Genomic DNA, 26,548 nt, shown 5'->3' with positions numbered 1-26,548 from the left:
GACTTAGTAAATGTATATCCTCAGTTGATAGGGTGCCTGATAAATCTGTGACATGTGGTTTGTTGTAACCAGCAGCGATAGACTTAGTAAAAGAAGATATAACGTCTACATTTTTATTTTAAGTTCTTCCATTCACAGTATTTCATGTTATCTTTTTTTACTGAAATGATTATAGATTGCTAGTCTTTTACTGAGACTATGTTACATAACAGAATTCTTATAAACAGAATTCCAGGAAAAAACTAGTTTTCCTTTTTTTTATAAACTGCATTGACAGTAGTCAGAACCACATCTCTGCAGCTACTCTGAAGATGCCTTCATAATACAATTATCTTACATCAACCGTTGTGGGTGCAGCTATAAAGAGCTTAGCTTCTGTGTTTCATCAACCAACCAGTCTTCTTAAATGACATGACATTTTCCTAATCTAATCAAAGGATTTATTACATAAATATACCTCGGAACTTTGACAATCCATTAGATTTTCTTCAACTTGTCTCACTATGCTGCTCCCTAAACAAGTTTTATTTGCTTGTCATTCTATATAGGTTACAGTCATTCAGCTTATAATTGACCACATGTTACTCTATAGATTACTTTTACCTTTATCTTCTCCCGAATATACATATATCTTATTACAAAAATCGTTTATCCTTACTAGCCATAGTTATCCAGGAAAATAGCTGTATTTCTTTCTTCATCATCACCAAAAGAAGTATAATATTCATTATCTACATGCTTTCAAGAGAATAATTTGTATGAAGATACTTACCTATCAATATTTCTACTTCTTTGCTGCAAAACTCTCTCTCACCAGGCAGAATAGAAAACAAAGAAAAAAAATCTAGGGAGATTTAGACAGTCATCAGGAATTGCCTTGTTTATCACTGAGAAATGTTTAGCATATAATGTTGTATAAGTGTAATATATAGGAATGATATGTACAATGTTAAACTTTTACATCTATGCCATCACATACCCTTGAAGCTATCCTGCTTCCCAAATTATGGCTAACCCTCCTTTCCTCCACTTCTCAACTATGAGGTTGTACTGCGAGCCATACTTTTGCAGAGAAAACCTCCACATTTGAGATCATTTTACCATCAACTATCTGCTGCATACTCTAGGTAAATAGCAACTACGAACATATTTCACTCACGCTTAATATCTGATGCGTAATGGAGATAACCATTAACAACAAACTTCTCTCTGAATCCCTTTCCCACCTTTGTTACTACCACACTGAATATCTATTCTCTTATGTCACTAGTGGACTTACCATTTTGTGTAAGAAATATTATTGCCCACATCAGGAAAGCTTTTGATAATGTTTGTTACAGGAATCTCTTAGAAAAAATTGCCTGCCTCTGGGCTCTATCTACTTTCTATTTTTCAGATTAGTGGCTTTCTGTCAGATTGTACTTCCACAACGTATGCTGACGGAGTTCTCTTTTACCCATGTCTTATCCAGTCTGAATATTCCTCATGGTATGGTTTGGTTCTCCAAATTCTTCATCTTATACTGGTCTACATCTTCAAAGCCTGATAATACTTCAGCACCTCCCCAGAACTCTCTACAAAGCTCATTTGGGACTCACAATAGAGCACTATTTTCATACTTGGGAGGATGTTACTGCAGCACACATAGACAATTTAGGCTTAATTCATAGAAAGATCTTGACTAATTAAATCAAGACATTCACAAATACACAGCATTATAAGACAATGATGCTAGCCAATACAAAATGCTATTTAAACTATTAAAGTACATAGGAACCTCAGAATATTGAAAAATATTTTAAAGAGAAGCATGTAGAACTATTTTGTGATACGTATGACATAAAAGAAATGATGATAAGAAAACCCAATCGATATGTTATTTGTATTCAGATAAATTTTAAGTTAAATTCTTCACCTATTAGAATCAATGACTGCAATAAAATCAGAATATCTTCAAGCCTTCTCAATGCTTCTTCCAAAATTATTCCAGAAAGCAACCGTTATTAGTATATTCTTTTAGTGTTGATAAAGATGGTGAATATTTAGATGCTTGGCTTTTGTTTTAATGGTCTAGTTTGGGAGAAGGGCAATAACTGTGACTCTTTACAGAACATCTGAGACTAGTGGATGTAAGAGATGCAATTATCCTGAGACAGATGTCATCCCAAAGCATGTTGCATGAGTGGACCAGATTTGTGGTTTAAACTGGGTGATGGATTAAGTCTAACACCCACAGTTAATGAGTTCAAAACTTCCCTGATCTGTGTCATTGATTAAAACATATTAAGGGACAGTAAGCAAATGTTATTCTTATTTCATGATGTAATACTTTTATAGGTATAATTCAGTAAAATGCAGGCTTTAAGAACAAGGAAAAGTTTGACAATTTTCAGATTTATATCATGTAAAGCATGTTTACACCAGTACCTTTCAGCACTTAGTTATTTTATGACATACATTATATTTTCATAAATACTTCTTTCCAAAATATTGTTTCCAAATGTCTAGGAACAAATGTTTATCAGTTCAAAATGGAAATTTACTTTCATAAACATCATCATAAATACTTATTATGTGTAAACCACTGTGAGCTAAGTCACAAATCAACCCTGCTGGTTTTCTTCTTCTGAGGTTGTTAATTCTAGTCTCTGCTTTTAGCAATACATCAGGTAACAGTTTAAACAGAGTCCAATGTACGATGCATACACACTAAAAGTAATGGTTATAAGTTCTTATAATGATATATTAGCTTCAGACAGTATCTTTGCTTAAAGTTGTTTCTGTTTGCTACCATTCCATAGTTGCCAACTGATATCTGCACAAGTCTGAGTAGGAATCCATTTCACCTGAGTTTTTTAATGCAAATTTCTCAACTTCCCTTAATGCATCATTTTCCTTTTGACCTTCCATTATTTCTGTTGACAACATGGATGAAATGTGTAAATCTTAGTCTACAGTAATTACCATTTTGTACTGATAAACATTTGTTCCTAAATAATTGAAAATGCTGAGCCTTATGAAAGAAATGACAAAGGACTGCTATATATATATATATATATATATATATAGGGTGCATTGGTGTACTCAAGAAAACCTGCCTACCACAACAGAATTGATATACTAAAACCAAGATGCCTCATAAAAAGCCCTGGTGTTGGTGACATGTAAAAAGCACTCAGTACACTCTGTAAAGTGGTTGGCATTAGGAAGATCATCCAGGTGTACAAACCAAACCAAAACAAATTAAGGAACCTCGTGTTGGCCTTGACCTTGACAGTTCTTGTCAAACGATCCAACCTATGCTAACATGGAAAATGGATGCTAAATGTTGTTGATGATGATGCTGATGGTGATGATAATGATGATAATGATGATTTGAACGTTTCACTCTCATGAGTTTGTACTCCAATTTTTTTTTATTGATACTGCCACTCATGTCCTCCTCAAACAATTATTTACCACAAAAGAAAATCATCAATATAGTTCCTGAGAATACCACACAAATCCCTTTTTTTTTTTTTTTGCATCATTCCAGATAGATGAAACAATGTTATAAATACTCGTATACTTCTCAACTTAGTAAACCACTTGAGTGACTTTCTTGTACCATGATGAAAATCGCCATGAATTCACTCCTCATCCTCTTCCCATACAATTTTGGACATACATTAGAATACAGCTTAAGGAACATCACTCTCTTCAGTATATTGTTGTGTAAAAATTCCAAGATGTAATCAAGAGCCAGCACTGAATAGTCCATAACTAAGGCAATTAACAGTTAACATCTCATTCAGTTGACAGATTTTCAACTGGCATTACACCCTCATAGGAAGAAATATCTTCAAAATCCTCTTGATGGCATTATTCAGGAATTTATATGGTAAATTACTACAGTATATAGCCAACTTTCCATTTCCCTCACAAATGTTTACAGTATTTAGCATTAAAAAAAAGGCTTGAATACCTTCCAGCAAAACAATTTTGAACTTCTGAACATTTTTGACAGGAAAATTCATAATGAGCAAAGAAATGTTATTATTATTGGTGTCGGAGGTCTTCTGAAAGAAAGAATTTCTTCATAGTCTCATCAAGAAGGTAAATTTTATCAGATTTATTTGATATATGCTTGAGACAGTCTCCTTACCAATGTCTGCAAGTGCTAAGTTCTATATACATTAATGTATGTTAAGAACTAATGATACAAACATGGTACATAACATGGACTTTGCTTAATTTTAGTCAGATCAGTACAAAGCCCAAATATCTAAATCTTGTAACTATTCCATATATGGAATCCTTGTTAGACAAAGTCGGCAGCTGCTTCCTAAATTTAATCATGGAATCCAAATTGCACAACAACAAGCTGGATGAGTAAGGATATTATTCATTATGCTTGAATGAAGGCTACTTCTACCTCTGTGTAAAGATTTCACTGGTCTGAAATCTCTCAGCACTTAGTCATTGTAAAACATCCACTATAGTTTCAGCTTGAAAAAATATATAAGATAAAATAAAATGAAATAATAGATAAGAACTAAATAATGCTGAATTTTAATGTATCAATCCCACTTAAAAGAAAAATATATTTTTAAAAAATTGTAGCTATTTATTATTTGTATTAATGGAATTTACTTTTGCTTTATGCTTTATATAACAAATTTCTTCCATTTTAAATAATTCAGTTTTCTTTCTAGTCTGCTCTACAGAGAGACACTATTCACTTCTTCCTATATATTGGACACCTCTCCACACGAATAAATACTACAAGTGTAGAAAGTATTCTGCACTTTATCATCAATATATTTTTGCATTCATCTTTTAGTTTCAACAAGTAACTTTGTATTGTCTTGCGGTGCTTTGAAATATGTTTTATCTACTGCTGCACTCAAAGGATCCATTTGTCTAATTGTTTTGTCTGGTCTCTGAGGAGAAAATATACATTTGTTTATATACAATATTTCTTATAAAGCAGGAAAACTACTTAAGAGGATTTCTTTCAGTGTTTTGATTTCTTTTACTTAATTTTTTTTTCCTTTTCTGTAGCATTTACTTACTAAAAGAATTGCTCCTATATATATATATATATATATATATATATATATATATATATATATATACACACACATATATATTGTTCATTATATATATATATGTATATACATATATATGTGTGTGTGTGTGTGTGTGTGTGTGTGTGTGTGTAACAAAATTCATCAATTCTAGCTGTGTACATATGAACAAAATGTTCTGCAATGTTTCCTATGGTATCAGTGATTTTGACAAAAGAAAAATAGAATGCATTTTTTAAATTTGTTTATTTTTTTTATTTATGCTTCAACAGTCTGCACTCACCCATACTTCTGGCTTTCTCACTTTTAACATGCCATGTTTGGATTATAAAAAAAATTAGCAGCACACAATGTAGATTTATGTATGCACAGCTGCTGCACACTCCTCTATCTCATCTCTATGGAGTCCATGAGACATGGTTGCTGAAAGCAGAAGATCAGTAAAGAATTGGTTCCAGAGGCAAACATCCTATTCCAGAGGCAAGCATCATATTTTGGCAGCTAGATTTTCAAGGAGGAAAATAAGGTGATCTATGGTTATTTTTATCACATATTGTTGGTAGAAATATCATAAAGCTAGCCCTAACCCTTTCTGAATAAATGTGTCATCAATATAACAGTTTAGCTTGCACAATATTGGATTCTTTTGAGAAAGGAAATCTTGTGATAGGATGGAAATCTTTAGGATTCACTGTAGAATGGCTTGACAGTTTGATTTTTTTTCATTCCTTCCAAATTATTTCGCTAAAATGTTATTATAATCCAAATATAGCATACTAATCAAGGTGTATGTAATTGTTTGAGAGTAAATATACTGTAGATTTTAGAATCTGAATCTATGGCAGAATAGAAGTATATTATTTTCAGTTTGCTATTCTAAGAAACAAAAGTTCAAAGAAGTTTTGATAATAGTTTTAAATAAGCAGGTTTCAACAAACACGATTCATGATATTTGCATTCAATGAAACTGCTTCACCAATTAGATGCTTTTACTTTGTAAATGTAGAATATTAAGCAAAATGTAATTGCTAGTTCCCTCCTAAGTAAATCTTGAGATTTTCAATTCTTGTTTGTTTGCTACCATCTAGTTGAAAACTAAATAGCAGCTTGTAATTTATTAAAACATTTAAGCAGTTAGTTTTCATTATTTTATCAAATAATAATTTTTTGCCAAGTTATAAAATTTTTATGTGAATGAGAAGCAATGCTTATTTGTAACATTTGCTTCTATATCTAATTACTAAGAAGAGATGAATTCAACATAGCTCAGCCAAGAGAAATATGTTAAATTTGCATAGATACTGCTTGCAATGGCAAGTTGTTCCTAATTTACAGTATCTATTCACATCTAGGTGGACTGAGGTATTTTAGAGTGAAGAGTACTGGTTACATTTACAATACAGTGCTGGTGAGAGGATGTGAATTTTTGAATTTTCTGTTGATTACTTGGCACTTTATAAATTCACAACTTAGAATTTTTCTGTAATTAAATAATGATTAATCAAATAATTTATTTATTAATTATGTTTTGAGACTTAAAGTCAACAAAAAGGCAGAAACAGAATAGTATGGCTGGACACAGCATGTTACATCTGAATTTGGTTTCATGAGTATTTGAAAAGAGTTCTAATCTGGTTGGAGTTGATTTTACTTATTCAACTCTCTAGGATTAGTAAAATATTTTGTACTTGTATCTGAAGTAGATTTACCCAATTGTGTTTCACTTTCCAATTAATCTGTGTTTTTTGCTGATGTTGCAAATTATTACATGTATGTATATACACTCATATATATATATATATGTGTATGTATTTATGTGTAGGCACATATGTGTACACATCTAAACATGTATACATAATGTGTCTATGCATACTCATATACATATTTACTAACAGAAAGAAACAAAGAGAGAGATAGAGGCAATGATAGATGAATAGGTATTCAGGACTTTGTAATTCATTGCTATTTAGGTTGCTCTAAAATATATATACATACATATGTGTGGCGTGTATGCACATGTGTGCATATACCTGCTTACATATTTATGTGTGTGTATATTTACACACATATATATTCCTATAGTTTTTAAATATACATACATACATACATATTATAATAATCAGCAGAGAGATGAACAAGTCCACACTTAATTGTGCAATAACATGATTTTCATTTGTGGCAATAGATTTTCTTTTAATCAATATATTGTTCTGTAAAGAACACGAACCTGGAACATGAAGGCCCGGTCGACCATGACATTTGAAATTAATCTCCTGCAGAGTTCATGCTTATATGTAATTCTAAAGTGAAATTTTACACACATATATAGACAGGTAAATGAATATCAAAATGATAGTGAAGGGGATAATGTATGCTGAGAAGGAGCTTATACATATAAGTCTAGATAATATAAATAGGAAGTAAACCTGTTCATATGCATATATATATATATATATATATATATATATATATATATATATATATATATTTAGTGAGAGATGATGGAATGAGAAAGAACAAGAAATTGTGAAAATTTTGGAAAGATATGTGCCTAAAAGTAAAACAGAACAATAGATTAATAAGATAAAGAATAAAAAAACAAAAACTAGTGAATTAAAAAAGAATGATAAAGTGAGAAAGATTTGGAGATTTATGTAATTTTTAAAAAAATCAACACTGCAGGTAAAATATAGATATTGTGTAGGCGTCAATAAAGAGAAATACCTCTTTCAATCTCTTGCAGTTTTAACTACCACTATTCAGCTATTTTTTGTTTAGTATTATTATAACTCCTAAATCATGACTTCATTTTGCACTGAACGTGTCATGCATTTTAGGAGAAAGTAGACATCAGTATTTTGCCCATAAAATAATTATAAACCCCTTCAGAGAAATATGAAGTCATGAGTTTCAAGTTAGAAGTCAGTTGTCTTCTCCACTAGGACTTGCTTTCAGAGCAATAAGAAAACAAATGCATCTTTTTTTTTAACAGCTTAAGGCATTTTATATTTAGGATTGTGTATAGCTAATATATTTAAGATTGTGTATGGATAATATTTAAAATCGTGTATGGGTGTATATTGTGTATATTTAAAATATATGGGTGTAAATTGTGTATATTTAAAATTGTATATATATTTAAGATTGTGTATAGCTAATATGACCTCTGCTTCACTCTAAACTAAATACAAGACTGATGTAAAATAAAATAGGATTGAATGCAAAAGTAAATTTCATTTTATACATGTCTATCATCATATGACAATTTAGTTCTTGCAGCTCATTAATTTATATCCTGTGATAAGAAGGTAGATAAGTTGGGAATATCTGGGATATTGGAGAGGTAAAGATTTGTTATTGGTTCGATGCATTGAAAAACAATGTTGAGTGAAGTGGATTTGAACAAAATTCTTCAACATAAATTCTTCTGTACTTCACCTGTCTCTTATACCCAATTTAAATGGTGAAATATTATTAAGCTAACTCCAAAACTCATGTTTGTAAAATTAAGTTATTGAAAGAAATTATGCCAGCCGGTCAAAGGTTCTACACTTGCAAAGGTTTGAACTCTGCATCACTACCTATTAAACTCATATCAATTATACATCTAAAAAGAAATGTTAAAATTTGCCTCAAGGTTAGAGCTTATCTCAGCTTCTGAGTTATTTAAGCATCTGAGATAACAAGACTCTCTGCAGAAGAGGGAAGTTGTCTGTCATAAGATCAAACCCTACCACCGGAAACTCTGGGAACCAATTTTCAGCTGAATAAAATGGGGGCCTCATGAAATGATGTTCTTTGTTCAACATGCACAATATACTGCACAATCCAATAACAGAACCCATAACTTTATAATCATTAGCCAAATAACATAACCAGCAAGCCATGTACCTTCACACTTCCATTGTAAAATGATTTTATTGCTTATAATATGTAATGTGCCCTCCTCGTTACCTATTCATGGGCCGAACCTCAGAGATTTGAGTGGTTTTCTTTCAAGAGCAATGCTGTCAGTAACAAGTAGAGATTGATAAATGTTTAATAAAAATTTAACAAATGACATTTTTTTTTTGTCTCTTCCTGCCTCACTTTTCTTTTCAAGAATTACTCTCATTCTTGAGAGTGTAATTCTAAGATAATTAAACATGCTTGGATCATTAGATAAAGTATTTTACAACCTACACTGTACTTAATCTCTCTCTCTCTCTTTATATATATATATATGTGAGTGTGTGTGTGCAAACAAATACACACATACATATATATATATGTACATGTGTGTGTATGTGTGTCCTCATGTTTGTAAATATATATATATATATATATATATATCATCATCATCATCATCATCATCATCATCATCATCCTTTAATGTCCGTTTTCCATCAGGTATGGGTTACACACACACACACACACACACACACACACACACACAAAGAAACACATGTGCCTTAATGACTACTTTTCCATACCTCCAAGAATGGATATGTTTACATGGAAGTTGTTTACAGGTATCATGATGGCAAGATAAAGTGATACAAATCATGCCCACACTCAACCACAATGCTTACATATATACATATATGCTCACAAATACACACACACGTACACATGCACATATGCACACATGCACACACACACACACATACACATGCACGCATACACATGCACACATGCACACACACACACAAACACAAACGCATATATAATGGGATTTTTTCAGTTTCCATGTACCAAATCCACTCACAAGGCTTTTGTTGGCTCAAAGCTATTGTAAAAGACATTTGCCCAAGTGCCAAGGAACTGAACTGGAAACCATATGGTTGGGACACAAACTTTTGAATCACAGAGCCATAACTTTACCTATACATATGTATACATAATGTATCATGTATGTGTGTTTGTGTGTGAGAGAGAGTATGCATGTGCTTGTATTTTTAAATGTGTATATGTGTATGTGTATGTACACATATATATATCTGTGCAGTCTGAACTAAAGTGTGTATGTACATATACATACATATATATATATATATATATATATATATATATATATATATATATATATATATATATATATATGCTAAAGCATGACTTATATGTGGTAAAAGTCTGTCTTACAGAACTGCTCCTTATCAGTAATGATATTGTTAAAAGCAATAGTGTTCAGTTATTAAAAACGTTGAGTCTTCTACTTTAACTAAGCTTCCTTTATTACATTAGACATAGCAAAACAATAGCTAAAAGAAATAAATGAATAAGATGAAAGCATTTGAATGAGAGCATTTCTAGAATTTCTTAGTATGTGCATCATGTGGTAACTTGTTACTTGCAAAGATTTCCGTTTACTCATATATAGTTAATAAAGGTATTGCCTGAGGAAATATCTATTTGTGAGTTAAAATGAGATAAATTCCTCCCACATTTCTTCAATATCCGTAATTGATGAAGCAATAAAAAAATAACTGGGCTTGCAACAGGCCTGAAGCTACTTGATATGCTTATGCTAGAGATATAACTAAAACAACAACAATAACAACAAAATTTTAAAGAATTTTACTTGAATAAATCAAAAACCCTATAAAAAAATTAATGAGAACATGTGAAAATTCTCTATCAAAAGAATTGGAATTCTTTTTTGCTTAATTCTGTTTATTCTTAATGAGGACAGAATTCAATTAGTTAAAAAACTCTTCTTTCTTTTGTTCCTTTGAAGCAATTATTACTGTATAATATTCTTTTGTCCTTTAACAACAATTCCTGTTCAAATATCTTTCTCATAAATACTCAATTTCTCTTCTCAGATAAAGAACAAAATGTACGTTTTTAAATATAGGAATCTTTATTTCAATTGATAAGTTTACATTTCTGATATCATTTTTGCATTTTCCTGCTAAGATGTCATAATACCCTTTGCTAACTTTAACTTATAACCAAACGTTGGCAATATTACCTTTGTTGGTAATGAAGGAATTCTCTCACTCAGTGAAGGTTTGATTGTATGATACTTGCATGCAAAAAGCAGTTTTCAATGGTATCAAGGCATGGTCAGTAGATGCAAAATGTGCAAAGGTGTGAAGATACGAGTGAGCATCTTGTTAATTTGTTTGACACCAAAATAATTGACATTTCCATACTCTCCCAATCACAAGCACAAAACAGTTTCACACAAGCAGGATTTTAATGCAAAATGTTTGGTGACATAAATACTTACTTAGTACTTTTACCCAGCTGTCTTCCATACACTTTACAAACCCATACCAGAAGTAATTTCACTTTTCCACTACATATAATTGTTGTAATATCCAGATTTGCTTTCAGCTAATTTCTTCTCTTACATTAAGTAGTGTATTCTTCACCAAATAAAGACTTAGTATTGATGACAAAAAGCCAAGATTATGTCATCTCATTAAAATGAATTAAATGGATTACTAATCTGAGTAAAAGTATTATTATTATTGTGCTAGTGCATGTTAATTTAGTTAGCAGGTATTTAATCTTGAAGTTTGCAAACAACAAGCCTTCGCATATCTCAAGAATCTTTTCTTAGGATTCTCATAGGATATAAGATGATGCTTTTCTGCAGGTAGCATTTTGATTGTTGTGCCAAATGCATCAATTACTACAGGAATAATTGTCATCTTGGTCTTCCACAGTCTTCTCAGCTCTCTAGCTTGATCCTGATATATCTTAGTGTTTCCATTTCTTTAGTATCGACTCTACTATCATAGGGAATTGCAAAATCTATGGTTTTAGACTGTTTGTTTATGTTGTCCACTATAATAATAATAATTATTATTATTATTATAATAGTAATAGTAATAGTAACAATAATGATAATAATAATAATAATAATAATGATAATAACATCGAAAAATACCTTAGGAATGAGAACCCATGTTCGAAATTTCCCCAGGACACTTGATGAAGGCTAGAGGGTATATCAGCTGAAACATTGTGTTAACAACAAACAAGTTGAGGATAACTATCCATCAGATGTAAATAATGTATGTGATTAAGCTGTTTGATACAAAATTTCATGTTGATTTCTATCAAAAAGAATGAACAGCTTAAACAGAATTGTGAACTACTTGATTAGTCTAAAAGCAAATCAGCTTGTTGATAAATATCATAAAAATATGATACCACAGAGAACACTATCATTCATATGATTAATTCTAAACCAAACTTATCTGATGATATCCTTTAATATGAACAGTTGGTATTGAAAATACAACCAAACCACATGACCAATTATCTAACTCATCAGGTCATAAACCATATGACCGTTTAAATGGTGCACAACACACTCAAATGCTCTAAAGCACATTTCCCACACTAAGAACCACCAGTCTCATCCCACAAAATAGTAGTGAACACTTCCCCTCCACTCTTTTTAATGGGAATGCACAATAAACAATTCATTCTTTCTTCATTCTGGTTGTAGAAAACTTTAAAAGCTGTAAATATATGTAATTTAATGAAAAGTATCCACAGAAATAAAAACTTAATAATCCTTAGATATGTTTTTTATAAGTTCATCAATTCCTGGTCAAATCCTTATCAAGGTAAGTCATCTTCAGCTTAAAGTTGACTTTAATATTTTACTTTTACACATGCTAAGGCAGAAAAGCCTCTTTCACATAAGTATGTTGAGCCACATGAAAAGAGGATCTGCCTTGCTTCCTTTGAACAATATTCATACAGTTGAATAGATTCAAATTCATACTAACAGCTTTGAAAATTAAAGGCTCAAACAACATTTTCAAACTGATTGTCAGAGTGTCAAAGTGATTCAGCACTACAAACACATTTAATGTTTTGCATTCTGAGGGCAATATCAAAATATGAAAGAAAACGAACTCAGTCTTTCATATGCAAGTAAATTGGATGTAAATGAAAATGATACCTTAGAAACCAGGCAAGAGAAAACAAGGCACTTTATGGTAATACATGTGTCAAATTTTGGTAAAGTGATGGCAGCCACATCAATTTTTGAATACAATAAATAGCATCTTTCCAGAAACATGTATTGCTTTGTAAATACCCTGCACATTGCCAGTTAAAGTAGCACTAGATGAAAGATCATTCAGCAATCTAAAGCCCATCAGGAACTTTTTTTAAGGATCATGGTGACACAGGAAAGACTGAATGACAGCAAAGTTGCAGGAAGAATTACCTTCAGTGAAATAACAAAAAAACATTTGTTTTAAAAAGTGCACATCAAGCCTGTTTAATTTAATTATTAGAATTCTCAGTTTTGCATAACTGAACACTTTAAAGGAATTTTTGACGATGTTTTTATATTTCAATAAATTATTCAATTAATTAAACATATGTTTGCATTTTTTTCTCAAAACAATATTATTGATTATTGAAAGCCTTTCCACATAGAAAACTTTGTAAAGAAAATTCGCTTTGAGTATCCTTAAGTGTGCAAGGTGCTGGCATCCTGGTTGGTTAAGAAATTTGCTTCCCAACCATATGATATCAGGTTCAATCCAACAGTGAGACACTTCAGATAAGGATCGTCTTCAATAACCCAGTGCATGTGTGTGTGTGTGTGTGCATGTGCGTGTGTGTATGTATGTATGTATGTATGTTGGACCTGAGTTCTTTCCCATGACACATCCTCCCACTGCTATATTATAAAGCAATACCTGAAACAACTATTACTGATTAAGTCCACCTATTCATAGTAATAAGTCTGTCATACCTCTCCCTGATCATGAAAACCCTTACTGTCTTAATGGCGGTGACACTAACACACCTATTTCTAGCAGTGGGATAAACAATAGGTGTGTTAGTGTCACTGCCATTAAGACAGTCAGGGTTTTCCTGATCAGGGAGAGGTGTATATGTGTGTGCGTGTGTGTGCATGTGTATGTATGTGGGACCTGAGAACTACTGATCAGGCTTCCACTGTAATCAAGTTAATATTAACATCATAATAACTTTCTCACACTTCTCTGTTCATTATCTCTGTTATTCTTAACTGCTTTATCTTGTCTGAGAACTACTGCTTTGGTCCCCCACCCTACCCCACTAGGTTAAATTGATACCACTATTTCTTTGGCCAGCTAATAACTTTATCTTCTTCATATCTCTTTATTGTCATGTTGAATCTCCATCTTGTCTCACTACTTAACCACCCTTCTATTTCACTATTTTCCCATGCTTCCTCCAACCCATTCCTTACTACCTTTTTCTGTCCTCTATAAACCCTTATATTTGCAAAAAACTGCTAGACAATTCATATTTGCCACTCTGCTCATGAAAAGACATTTCCCTACCAAAAGCACTTACATATATATATATATATATATATATATATATATATATATATATATATATATATATATATATATATATATATATATATATATATATATTCTTGTATGAGAAGCTTCTCTCCACCTCACCTCTTGTAGGCAGCATACATCAACATGTAAGGTGGAGAGGAACTTCAGCCAGTGTCCTCACAGGCAAGGCACATAGGTATAAAATTGTCTGGGAAGGTAATGATGATGATGATGATGATGATGATGATTCTTGTATGAGAAAAGGAAAATAGAGAAATTTATATATAGATATAGGCGTAGGAGTGGCTGCGTGGTAAGTACCTTGCTTACCAACCACATGGTCCCGGGTTCAGTCCCACTGCATGGCATCTTGGGCAAGTGTCTTTTACTATAGCCTCGGGCCGACCAAAGCCTTGTGAGTGGATTTGGTAGACGGAAACTGAAAGAAGCCTGTCGTATATATGTATATATATATATATGTATGTGTGTATGTGTTTGTATGTCTGTGTTTGTCACCCCAACATCGCTTGACAACCAATGCTGGTGTGTTTACATCCCCGTAACTTAGCGGTTCAGCAAAAGAGACCGATAGAATAAGTACTAGGCTTCCAAAGAATAAGTCCTGGGGTTGATTTGCTCGACTAAAGGCGGTGCTCCAGCATGGCCACAGTCAAAAGACTGAAACAAGTAAAAGAATATCAATTTATTTGAAGAAATTCCATTCAGCATAACATTAAATTCTTTACACTTACAACTGTTTCAATACCCAATTAATTCAGTTTGAGAAATTAAATTAAATCAAATTAATTTAAGTCATCATATTGAATATCGTAAATTGGGTATTATGTCAGGAGAGAGAATTTGTTAGAAAGGAGCTACATTCCGAACTGTTGGTTGACTTTTGATAGACTCAGATATGTGTGTTTTAGCAACAGGTGTATTTAAAAAAGAAAATGTTACTATTCCGCTGTGTGTGTGTGTGTGTTAACGTGTTGAAAGCTACGAAATGATGACGAATAAAATCTGCCTACTAATTACCATAGTGGAATAATACATCATTGGTATTAGTACACAAGAGTAAGAAAAGAAATGAACGATCTAATTGAGGAAAACATAAAAATCGACAAATCAAATTAATAAATTAAGCAATTAATTCCCGAGGTATGTTCCTAAATTAAAGTTTTGGTAAACTATATATAATATATACTGCTGTTACCTGTACATGTGGAAGTGAAATGGCCCAGTGGTTAGGGCAGCAGACTTGCGGTCGTAGGATTGTGGTTTCGATTCCCAGATCGAGTGTTGTAAGTGTTTATTGAACGAAAACACTTTAAGCTCCACAAGGCTCCAGTAGGAGCTGGTAGTGAACCCTGCTGTACTCTTTCACCATGACTCTCTCACTCTTTCTTCCTGTTTCTGTTGTACCTGTATTTCAAAGGGCCAGCCTTGTCACACTGAATCTCCCCAAGAACTACATTAAGGGTACACATGTCTGAGGAGTGTTCAGCCACTTGCATGTTAATTTCACAAGCAAGCTGTTCCTTTGATCAGATCAACTGGAACACTCGTTGTCATAACCGTCGGAGTACCACCTTTACATAAAACCTTATATTCATATTAACCATTTAATTTATGCTTTAATATTAATACAATATTTATTAAAAATTTTTTAATGATGTTAGTTACAGATGTAAGCATATTAATCATGAGATACCGCTTGATTCAAGGTTCCAGTAACTTAACAATTATATCTAATTTATACTTTAAATTACATATAATGGTAGTTTCTGAAAACATTTACAAGCATGAACACATGAAAAACCAGTCTTCCTCCTCGTATTCAGGAGACAATGCCTTGAATACAAGATTTGAAAAGTTTCTCTATACAGAGAAGAAAAAAAAGGCATTTCCAACTTTATAGGTACTAACCTTGCTTACACTCTCCCACTCCACAGAAAAGTTTTTATTCTTGTCCTTTAATTTCCAAATAAATTTACTGAGGCTGGTACAAGATGACTTGTTTTATATTATTGAAGGTGTAGATGTAACTCTAGATGCGCTTATTGATGTAATTTTTTGTTGCTCCTATGTAAAAGGAACTCTTACCTTCAGACATCACTCTACATCTATATACTATATTCTTTTGCTTGATTTTTAAATAAAGAGTTATATATGTATGTATAGTGTATGTATACTTGTATCTCCTTGTCTTGACATTATTATGACATTACAGGATAGTTGCATATGAACATTACCATTAAACAAATGATCTCCATGGGGAAATATCACCTTGCTTAGAAACAGAAAAGAGTTAGTGACAAGAAGGATACCTATTTTAATGAATTCTTTTTGTCCCATGATGATGAGTGGATTAAATCTATCAACGAAGTAGTAGTGCACACTGTCAAAAACATATCTGGGTAAAATTTCATGACAAATTTGCATTATTAAGCAACTTGTGACTAAGCATATGTACACAAATCCATGTGTGTAAAATAATTTAATGCTTTATTTTCATTGTTTTTCTATTTCAGACCATAAACTCCAGGATACCCTTGACTATCTAATCCATAACTTGCTGATGTTAAAATGGGAATTATTGCTCTGATTGCTAAAAGTTCAGAACTTTCAACAGCTGAAACTTTGGAGCTCCCTAAGGATCTTGCTTCTGCACTAGCCTTTGGGCCCATTGCCCGTCTCTTTTTACTAAAGAGAAATGCATGTGATACTTGTTTCTTTATTTTACTTATCTGAAAATTGGACACAGCAGCTGCTTTACTGCAAGGAGAAAGCATAAGATTTAAGTGTCATTCTTCACATACTGCTGCACACAAGAATACTACGGCTGTTTTGTGAAGGTAAAAATGGAAGTGTGTGTAAAGTATTAATTTACGACCTGTGTTAAATGAAATAAATTCCATTTGTAACCAACGGGAAGATATTTTTTATTTCCCCACATCTCATTCAATTTAAAGACACAGAAATAACTTATGGACAAAACATTAGATTTATTATTCCTCCTAGTAGAGGAGACAATTTAGTAAAACCGTTTTTTCCTGAAATGTTTACTTTTGTTATCTGGGGGGTTTTTTTCTGAATGACAGAGTTAAATATTTGAAAAACAGAATATGTGTACTGAAAGGGAAAACAAGAATGCATGTTAACAAATTTATAAATTATTACCAATAAGGAAAAAGCAATGACATTTTGGTATAATATGTTTTATCATGCATAATTAATAAATGTTTTCTTTTCAATACAGTGATAGACTGAAGATCAATCAGTGCCTTAAACGATGCGTACAATACTGCAAAATTGATTAATTTTATTCAATTTGTCAGAAAATGGGATTTCTAACACATATTTTTCCCCATTCTCTAACACATAATTTTCCCATTCGAAACCATCTTAAGCAAACTTATATTATTTTACTCTTTGTTTCCTAAGTTAGGAAGCAGTTTTTCATTTTGTCTTGTTTTTCAATTTCTTCTTACATCTTACATAAATTCAGTAAACAATCTTATTTTCAAAACTTTTTGCACTGATGTCTAGTGTTCTGGCAACTAGAATTCTTTGATAGCAAAAAATGAAAAGGACCCCAAAATATATATGTTGTTGCTCTTTAGCCACAATTCAGACCTGTTTGAGAAGATCTATAATGAAAAGTATTACTGCCATAGCCTTCCCATCTATTTATCCATAAAAATGCTACATTATCTAAAATGCATTTATTTCCTTTTGAAAACAGCTGGTTATGATATGGAGGTGACTTGGCAGCAATTTCTAGCAAGTCAAGCAACCGCATTACGATTCTTTTCATTGCCTTGTGTAATATGCAATGGTATGCATGAGTCATCATTGTTGACATGTCTGTCACCCTCGCACTCACTGTCATCATCTTTATCATCATCGTCCCCAGTATTACTACCATCTCCACCATGATCCTCCTCTTCATATTTGATCATAGTGAATAGTTATGAATAGATGTAGATATTGTGGTCAATAGTTATCTGAAAAATAATAACAATAATAACAGTGATGACGATGATGATACTAATGCTTCTAAGAGTTGCTACTATCTTTTCCTATATTTTAAAACTTCTGACCTGGGCCTAATCAAAACAACAACAGCAGTAACTAAATAATCATTACATGTTATTTACTTTTTATTAATCAAAGAAGTATTATCTTTTATATTTTATCTTTCATTTGTTTCAGCCATTAGACTTTGCCATGCCTGAGGTGCCACTTTGAAGAATCTTTAGGTGAATGAATCGACCCCAGCAATTTTTTTAAGCCTGGTGCTTAATCTATCAGTTTCTTTTTGCTAAACCACTAAGTTACAGGAATGTAAACAAACCAGCACCAATTGTTAAGTGGTAGTGGGAGACAGACACAAAAATGCACACACACACATACATACATACATACATACATACATACATACATACATACATACATACATACATACATACATACATACATACATACATGCATACATGCATACATACATACAGACATATAAAGATATATATATATCGGCCAAACCACTGGCTGGATTGAAACGTACGTAAGTGACTAAGACATAATATACAAAATGACTCATTACATAACCTAAACCTCCACACTGACTCATTTCACAAGCCCCACATAATAAAACAACGGCTATCTAGTCCAACGAAAATGCTTTTTCTTGTATTTGTTGCTCCATTCTCCAAGTATATATATATATATATATATATATAATGGAACTGCAACTCTAACATCCTCATATATTTTACTTTAATTTTTATTTTTATTTTTATTCTCTTATTTTCCTTTATATTTCCTATATCCATTCTTTTCCAAAATAATTCTTTATATTGAATTCTCCTCTTTCCCTCTAGTCAACTCTCTTATACCGTCTCTGATGAAGAGATATCCCTAATATCCCACAAACAGCTGTAAGCCTACCTTTCTCTTTATAAATGTCCTATAAATTTCACATAACCTTGGTTTTATTGTCTCATTTTATTTAACACATATATATCACCATTTTGAGTGTGGCCGTTGCCAGTACCGCCTGACTGGCCTTCATAGGATTTTCGAGCGAGATCGTTGCCAGTGCCCCTGGACTGGCTCTTGTGCGGGTGGCACATAACATACACCATTTTGAGCATGACCATTGCCAGTACCGCCTGATTGGCCTTCGTGCGGGTGACACGTAAAAGCACCCACTACACTCTCTGAGTGGTTGGCGTTAGGAAGGGCATCCAGCTGTAGAAACTCTGCCAAATTAGATTGGAGCCTGGTGTTGCCATCCAGTTTCACCAGTCCTCAGTCAAATTGTCCAACCCATGCTAGCATGGAAAGCGGACATTAAACGATGATGATGATGATATATATATTTATATATATATATTCGTGTATGGGCATGCGTGCGTGTGTGTTTGTGTGTGTGTGTGTGTGTGTGTGTGTATGTGTGTGTGTGTGTGTGTGTGTGACAAGTTTCTTTCAGTTTTTGTCAAATTTAACATACCTTGGAATACATCATTGTCATCATCATTGTTGTCATCGTCAATGTTATTGTCATCATCACCATCATGATCCTCATCACCACCACCACCTTCATCATCTCATCATCATAATCATCACCATCATCGCCATCAATGTCATCGCCGTTGTCATCATCACTCTCATCATCATCGTTTAATGTCCCTCTCCCATGTTGACATGATTTAGACAACTTTATCCAATATTCTTAGTGTTTTTTTCGTTTTTGGCTGCTATTTCTAACAGGCTGAGCAACTGCATACAAGCTCTCATGATCCAAAAAGATAGTGATCCCAAGCTAAATACTAACAGAAACTCTGTGAACTGAGCTTTCTGTCCCATGAAGACTAAGTGTAGATGGGAACAGGAGTGGAGAAATAAGTGTACATAATATTGTGGTTGATAGTAATCTGAGAAATAATAACAATAATAATAGTGATGTCAATGACGATTCTAATGCTTCTAAGAGTTGCTACCATCTTTTCCTATATTTTAAAACTTCTGTTTTCATTTTAGTTTATTTATGACTCCAATGCATTTAACAGTTGTCTATTTCTTACTTCTTTCTTTTCCAACTCAGGTTCTCTTCATTATTCTGAGCTGCAACAGTTTGAACAGAATTGCTATCAGATTTGCTATGACACTCTGTGTTTCAATAATATGGTTTTTCTCCATTTCTGCACAGTAGAATTTTGTAAAGAAATGTGTAAAGAAAGAGATACTACCTAATCCGTACAGGATTGGTAGGAAATTCCAGAAGCTTTATCATGACAGCATTAAAATGCCAGCGTCCAATATAGCAAATGCAATCATAGATTTTATCAGTCATTCATTTTGGAATAACATCAAAGAAAGAAAGAAAAAAGAGAATATGTTTAACACTATCACAAAATTTACTCTAAAATTGATAGCAGCAACAGTTCTTTGGTGGTGATGCTTTCATATTGAGTTATATACAGAAGAAATAGCTTTACATGAATAAATAAACAAAATAAACAAACAAACAAATAAATAAATAATGTCCTGGAAATTCTCTGAGTATTTTTTTTAATTAATTACAATCAAATGAAGTATAAATGCAAAGACAGCTCAAAGTTTTGAACATCAATTATGGAAGAGAGTGAAATACATTTCTTTTTTGCTGTTTTTTTTTTTTCTTATTTCTGTTAAAGTTTTTAAAGAAATAAGAAAGTCAAAACAAGAGATTCAGTTATCAGTGCAGAAATTTTGTTGTGATTGATATTTGCAGGTACCAAGTTATTGAGAATGGAATCTTGTGTTGTGATTCTCAAATCTAAATTAAGTTTAGATTGTGAATATATTGATATTTTATGATATAAAAAGATTAGCACAATTGGTAAAACATCAGACAAAATATCTTGTGGAATTTAGTTATGATTCTTTACATTCTAAGATCAAATCCTGCCCTCAGTCAATTTTACTTTGCATCTTATTGGGATAGGTAAAATGAAGTCAAGACAGGATGACTGCCTGACTTCAGTACTTGGCTCAGCTGGCTCTAGCTGACAGCAACTGACCAAGGATATGAATCCCCAGTTGTACAGACTCATTATCTTGTGAGAACAAGCTAGAGAATAAACCTTGGATTAAAAGCCTTTAAGCAGTCTAGTGTTAAATTTGACACCATTTTTGTAACTCCTGCAACCAACCTGATGTCAAAAGTACTGCTTTGAACTAATTTAGATTCTGCTAGCAAAAATAAGAGGAGGACTATGGCATTCAAGCAACCCAGAATCTCCATACATCTAGCTTGTTTCATGGAAAGAATTGTTTATGGAAAGATCACTGTAGACATTTCAGTGAAGGCACTCAAGCCTAATCACACAATATTTTTTTTCTGGAGAAGTATATCTAAATTAAGATACCACTGTAAAATATGATTTGAGAAAGAGAGATTGACTATTATTTCTAGCAGATTTAGTGGCCATACATAGCCGCCCTCATTGAATCAGATAAAGGCTGTATGACATACTGAATGAGTAATGCCGTGGTTATGTTATGTTATGTTATTTATTTATTATAAACCTACATCTGTCAAGTTTTGTTCGAAAGTGAAGATAGAGACATTTATGTATTTGTTTTGCAAGATACTTGATGTGAAATCATGTATTGAAACGGATATTGTCATACTTGGGGATGGTCATATTTTGTCAATTAAACACTTACACTATCTAATGAGTTTTTACTTCAGCTTTATTATAATTAATTTAGTTTCTTTGTCAAAATTCTTTCCTCACACACCCCGTGACCTCTATGACAGTCTCTGACCCTTCTTGTTCTGCTTATTCCATATTTTTCTTTGTTTTAAGTGTTAGCATCAATTAGAATATTTTAGGTAGTCGATAGCTTCCGCTATCTGGGCGACCAAGTTAGTAGTGGGGGTGGGTGCGCTGAAAGTGTAGCTGCTAGAATAAGAATAGCCTGGGCAAAGTTTAGAGAGCTCTTACCCCTGCTGGCGACAAAGGGACTCTCACTCAGAGTAAAAGGCAGACTGTATGACGCATGCGTACGAACAACCATGCTACATGGCAGTGAAACATGGGCTGTAACTGCTGAGGACATACGTAAGCTCGCAAGGAATGAAGCCAGTATGCTCCGTTGGATGTGTAATGTCAATGTGAATACCCGTCAGAGTGTAAGTATCTTGAGAGAAAAGCTGAACATTAGAAGCATCAGTTGTGGCGTGCAAGAGAGACGATTGCGCTGGTATGGACATGTGGTGAGAATGGAGGAGGATAGCTGCGTGAAAAAGTGCCACACCCTAACAGTTGAGGGAACCCGTGGAAGAGGTAGGCCCAGGAAGACCTGGGCTGAGGTGGTGAGGCAAGACCTTCGTACATTGGGCCTCACCGAGGCGATGACTACGGACCGAGACCTTTGGAAATGGGCTGTGCGTGAGAAGACCCGGCAAGCCAAGTAAGATCGTTGCCAGTGCCCCTGGACTGGTTCTTGTGCGGGTGGCACATGAGATGCACCATTTTGAGCGTGGCCGTTGCCAGTACCGCCTGACTGGCTCCTGTAGGATTTTCGAGCGAGATCGTTGCCAGTGCCCCTGGACTGGCTTGTGCGGGTGGCACATAAAAGACACCATTTCGAGCGTGGCCGTTTTCGTGCGGGTGACACGTAAAAGCACCCACTACACTCTCTGAGTGGTTGGCGTTAGGAAGGGCATCCAGCTGTAGAAACTCTGCCAAATCAGACTGGAGCCTGGTGTTGCCATCCGGTTTCACCAGTCCTCAGTCAAATCGTCCAACCCATGCTAGCATGGAAAGCGGACGTTAAACGATGATGATGATGATGATGAATGCTACACCTTCAATAAGCACCAGCCGATGAAGAAGCAACTACATGTGTCTTTAATCAGATAGAAACGTTAACCAACTCTTCCTCAAATCACACCGTATCAATTTAGGAAAAAGGAATGATACATTTGATAATTCAGTCGAGCATAGTCCTAAAATGACAGGATGGTCACAGATGGAATTGATTTTCTTGATCAGGAAGACTCTAAACATATTTTTATTATGACTTACTAAGATTGGGAAGGATAGTACTTCTGACGCTTTTCAAAGACTGATAAGAGGAAAAGAAATTATTCGCAGGCTGGAGATTTGATATAAATTATCATGAGAGTTGGCTTTGCTAAAGATACTCAAAGATAATCTGGTGGTGTTAAATTAGTTGTAAAATTAAGTCTACACCCACAAACAGAAATAATTTTACAAATGAAATTCTTCACTTTCTGTCAACCAAATTTCATTCGCAAGACCTTGATTAATACAAAGCTATGATAGCAGACATTGGTCCAAGATACCATAAAAATGAGAGCAAACTCAAAACCGTATACATGCAATACAAACTGCTTAACCATATGGCCATTCTTGCACCCAACAACAGCAGCAAAAAAGAACTTTAATGTAAATATGAATGACATAGTGGATTCAGTATGAATAGTGATTCAGATGACAGCATAGGATGAATTAATGGATGGACAGGTAGATAGATAGACAGATAGATAGATAGACAGACAGATAGATAGATAGATAGATAGATAGATAGATAGATAGATAGATAAATAGATAGATAGGCAGACAAAGAAAAACTAGTACACAAACAAATAGACTGACAGTTAAATAGATAGATAGATAAATAAACAGAGAGACAGACAGACATACAGACAGACATACAGACAGACAGACAGACAGACAGACAGATAGATAGATAGATAGATAGATACATTTCTTTTATTAGCCACACAGGGCTCAACGAAGATGGGACAAATACAATGTAGAGCTTTTCTTTTTGGGAGGGGGAAGGAAGGACAAAAAAAAAAAAAATTGGTGGTGTCGATCAAAAGGGATCGTAGGAAGGGAAAAAGGGGCAGTTCGATCAAAAGGGATCGAAAAAAAAGAAAAGGAAAGGCCGATCAATAGGGATCGTGTATCACACAGTAATGTTCTCGTGTAAAAAGAGGGGAGGACAGTTTAGGTTTAGCCGTGGAAGGAAAAGCCCACGGAAAAGACCACGGTAACCTTGGTCAATATTCTCATTGAAGAAACTATAACAGTAAGTGACTCTCTTTTGCCTTTTTGTTTTATTTTTTTTTCTTGTTCATAGGGTTATGCTCAAGATGGCTCCGTCGTTCACACGTGCCATCCTTGCTACATTCACCCATCTTTTTTTGAAGCATTCACTAGACAAGACTTCCCTTTCTACTCTCAACTTCCTCTTCAGGTGATACTTGAAGAAGTTGATGAGAGATTGCCCAGAGAGGAAAGTCTTTGTCTCTAGACCTTTCAGACGCGTCCACCATACACATTCTTTCGCCATAGCCACAAGTACGATGAAAATAGCTCTTCCTTCCCGTTTAAAGGAAGGAGGCGCGACAATATTCACGATAGACTCGGCTGATAGACCGACTCGTCCCACACGCGATAGCAGTTGTTCGACGTAAGCCCACAGCTCGGAAATGGTGGGACACTGTACGAGTGCGTGCAGAACGGTTTCGTCGCTCTGCCGGCATCTCGGACAGGTCGGCCCCGTGTTTCTCGAGCCATGCCTGTAGAGCTTATCCCGAACGGGTAGTGCTTCTCGATAGCACTGCCAGGCCAGGGATCTCTGGAAGTTGTCCATAGGTCCCGGCCCGAAGGTCGTCTTAAACAGGCGGGTCAGGTATTCCTCGTCGACGCCCAGGTTCGCCCCGAGATCGTCGTCGTACCTTCCCTCCACTAATCCACTATAGAATGCGTTAGTTGTGATGCAGTCGCTCAAGGTTGACCCGGGTTTAGATAGATAGATAGATAGATAGATAGATAGATGCACAAAAACTTTGTTAGTATAATCTTAGCTAATCTAAAACTGCACAATGACTCAACAAGCTGTTAGTATGACAACATTGTGTCTATAAGGAGAAAAAAAATGGGGAAAATGGAAGTAGTTAGAAATTAAAAATACATAGATTCAATATACAAAAATCTATCATTGGAAAATTATATTCTATAGCTCAATAATATTTAGTATGAAAAAATTTTAAATAGCTACAGAAAAAATAATGGTGAAGAAAATATTGTTCAATGACAACATTTATTGGCTGCTGAGTTTCATGGCCCTTGAATACTAACACAGAGGTCATCAGTTCAAAATTCGTTCTTAGTCATTTTTGTTTAAACTGAACATATAAAAGTTATTGTAGCTCACCCTACCACTAAGGGTCAAAGATGGACATTTTTTTTTCTTAAGATTCCTGGAATTTTATCCTCTTGCAAGGATGAAAGATCTTTTTGAAATAAAAAAAAATGTATGAACATTTTATTATTTTGACTATGATGAAGACTTCGGGGGTAATGTAAAAATTGTTCTGTTACAAAGAAATCATTGGCAGTTTTGCATTTATGATACTTTTATTTGCTATCAAATGTAAGCTTTTACCGACTAGATTGGGACTGTGAAACTATATTCACCATTAGTATCTATCTTCCATTAGTATATATTATATATGTTCACACCTGCTGTTTACAAAAATATCAAGATAAAATTAATTATCAAACCACTTTATAGAGAAAAATTTATGGAGGAGATCAAAGGAGAATGTTTCTACATGCACAAGTGGATAGCTTTCAATATGTGAAATGAAAACTAACAGCAGATTTTAATATGTAATTATACAGAAAAAGCACGAAGGGTTGTTGAAATTCAGTCTATGTGATAATACTACTACTAATAATAATGACGAAGATGATGATGATGATGCTTTTTATTTGCTATAGAGGCATCAGATGAGGGGGACATTACAAGGACAGTTTACAATTTATGTGTGGTGAAGTGTTACATAAATGATGAGGGGAAGAAAAGAGAAGGAGGGAGAAGCAAAATAAAAGTACACATAATATACAAAATGTCTGAACACATCAATGATACAGTCTTCCTGATTAAGGAGAATCTCCAAAAAGGACCGATCGACAATCCCCAGAGATCCAGGATCACCCTACCCAAAAGAGGTACAATAATAAAGGAAAAATCATTAAATGTTAAATTACAAAAGTACAGATATGACTCTGTAGTTAAGAAGTTTGCTTCACAACTATGTAGATCTGGGTTCACTCAAAGTGTGTGTAGCATTTTAGT

The sequence above is a fragment of the Octopus bimaculoides genome, chromosome 1, assembly GCF_046866305.1.
Source record: "Octopus bimaculoides isolate indiv1 chromosome 1, ASM4686630v1, whole genome shotgun sequence".
NCBI lineage: Eukaryota > Metazoa > Mollusca > Cephalopoda > Octopoda > Octopodidae > Octopus > Octopus bimaculoides.
Note: the sequence above shows the minus strand (reverse complement) of the source record.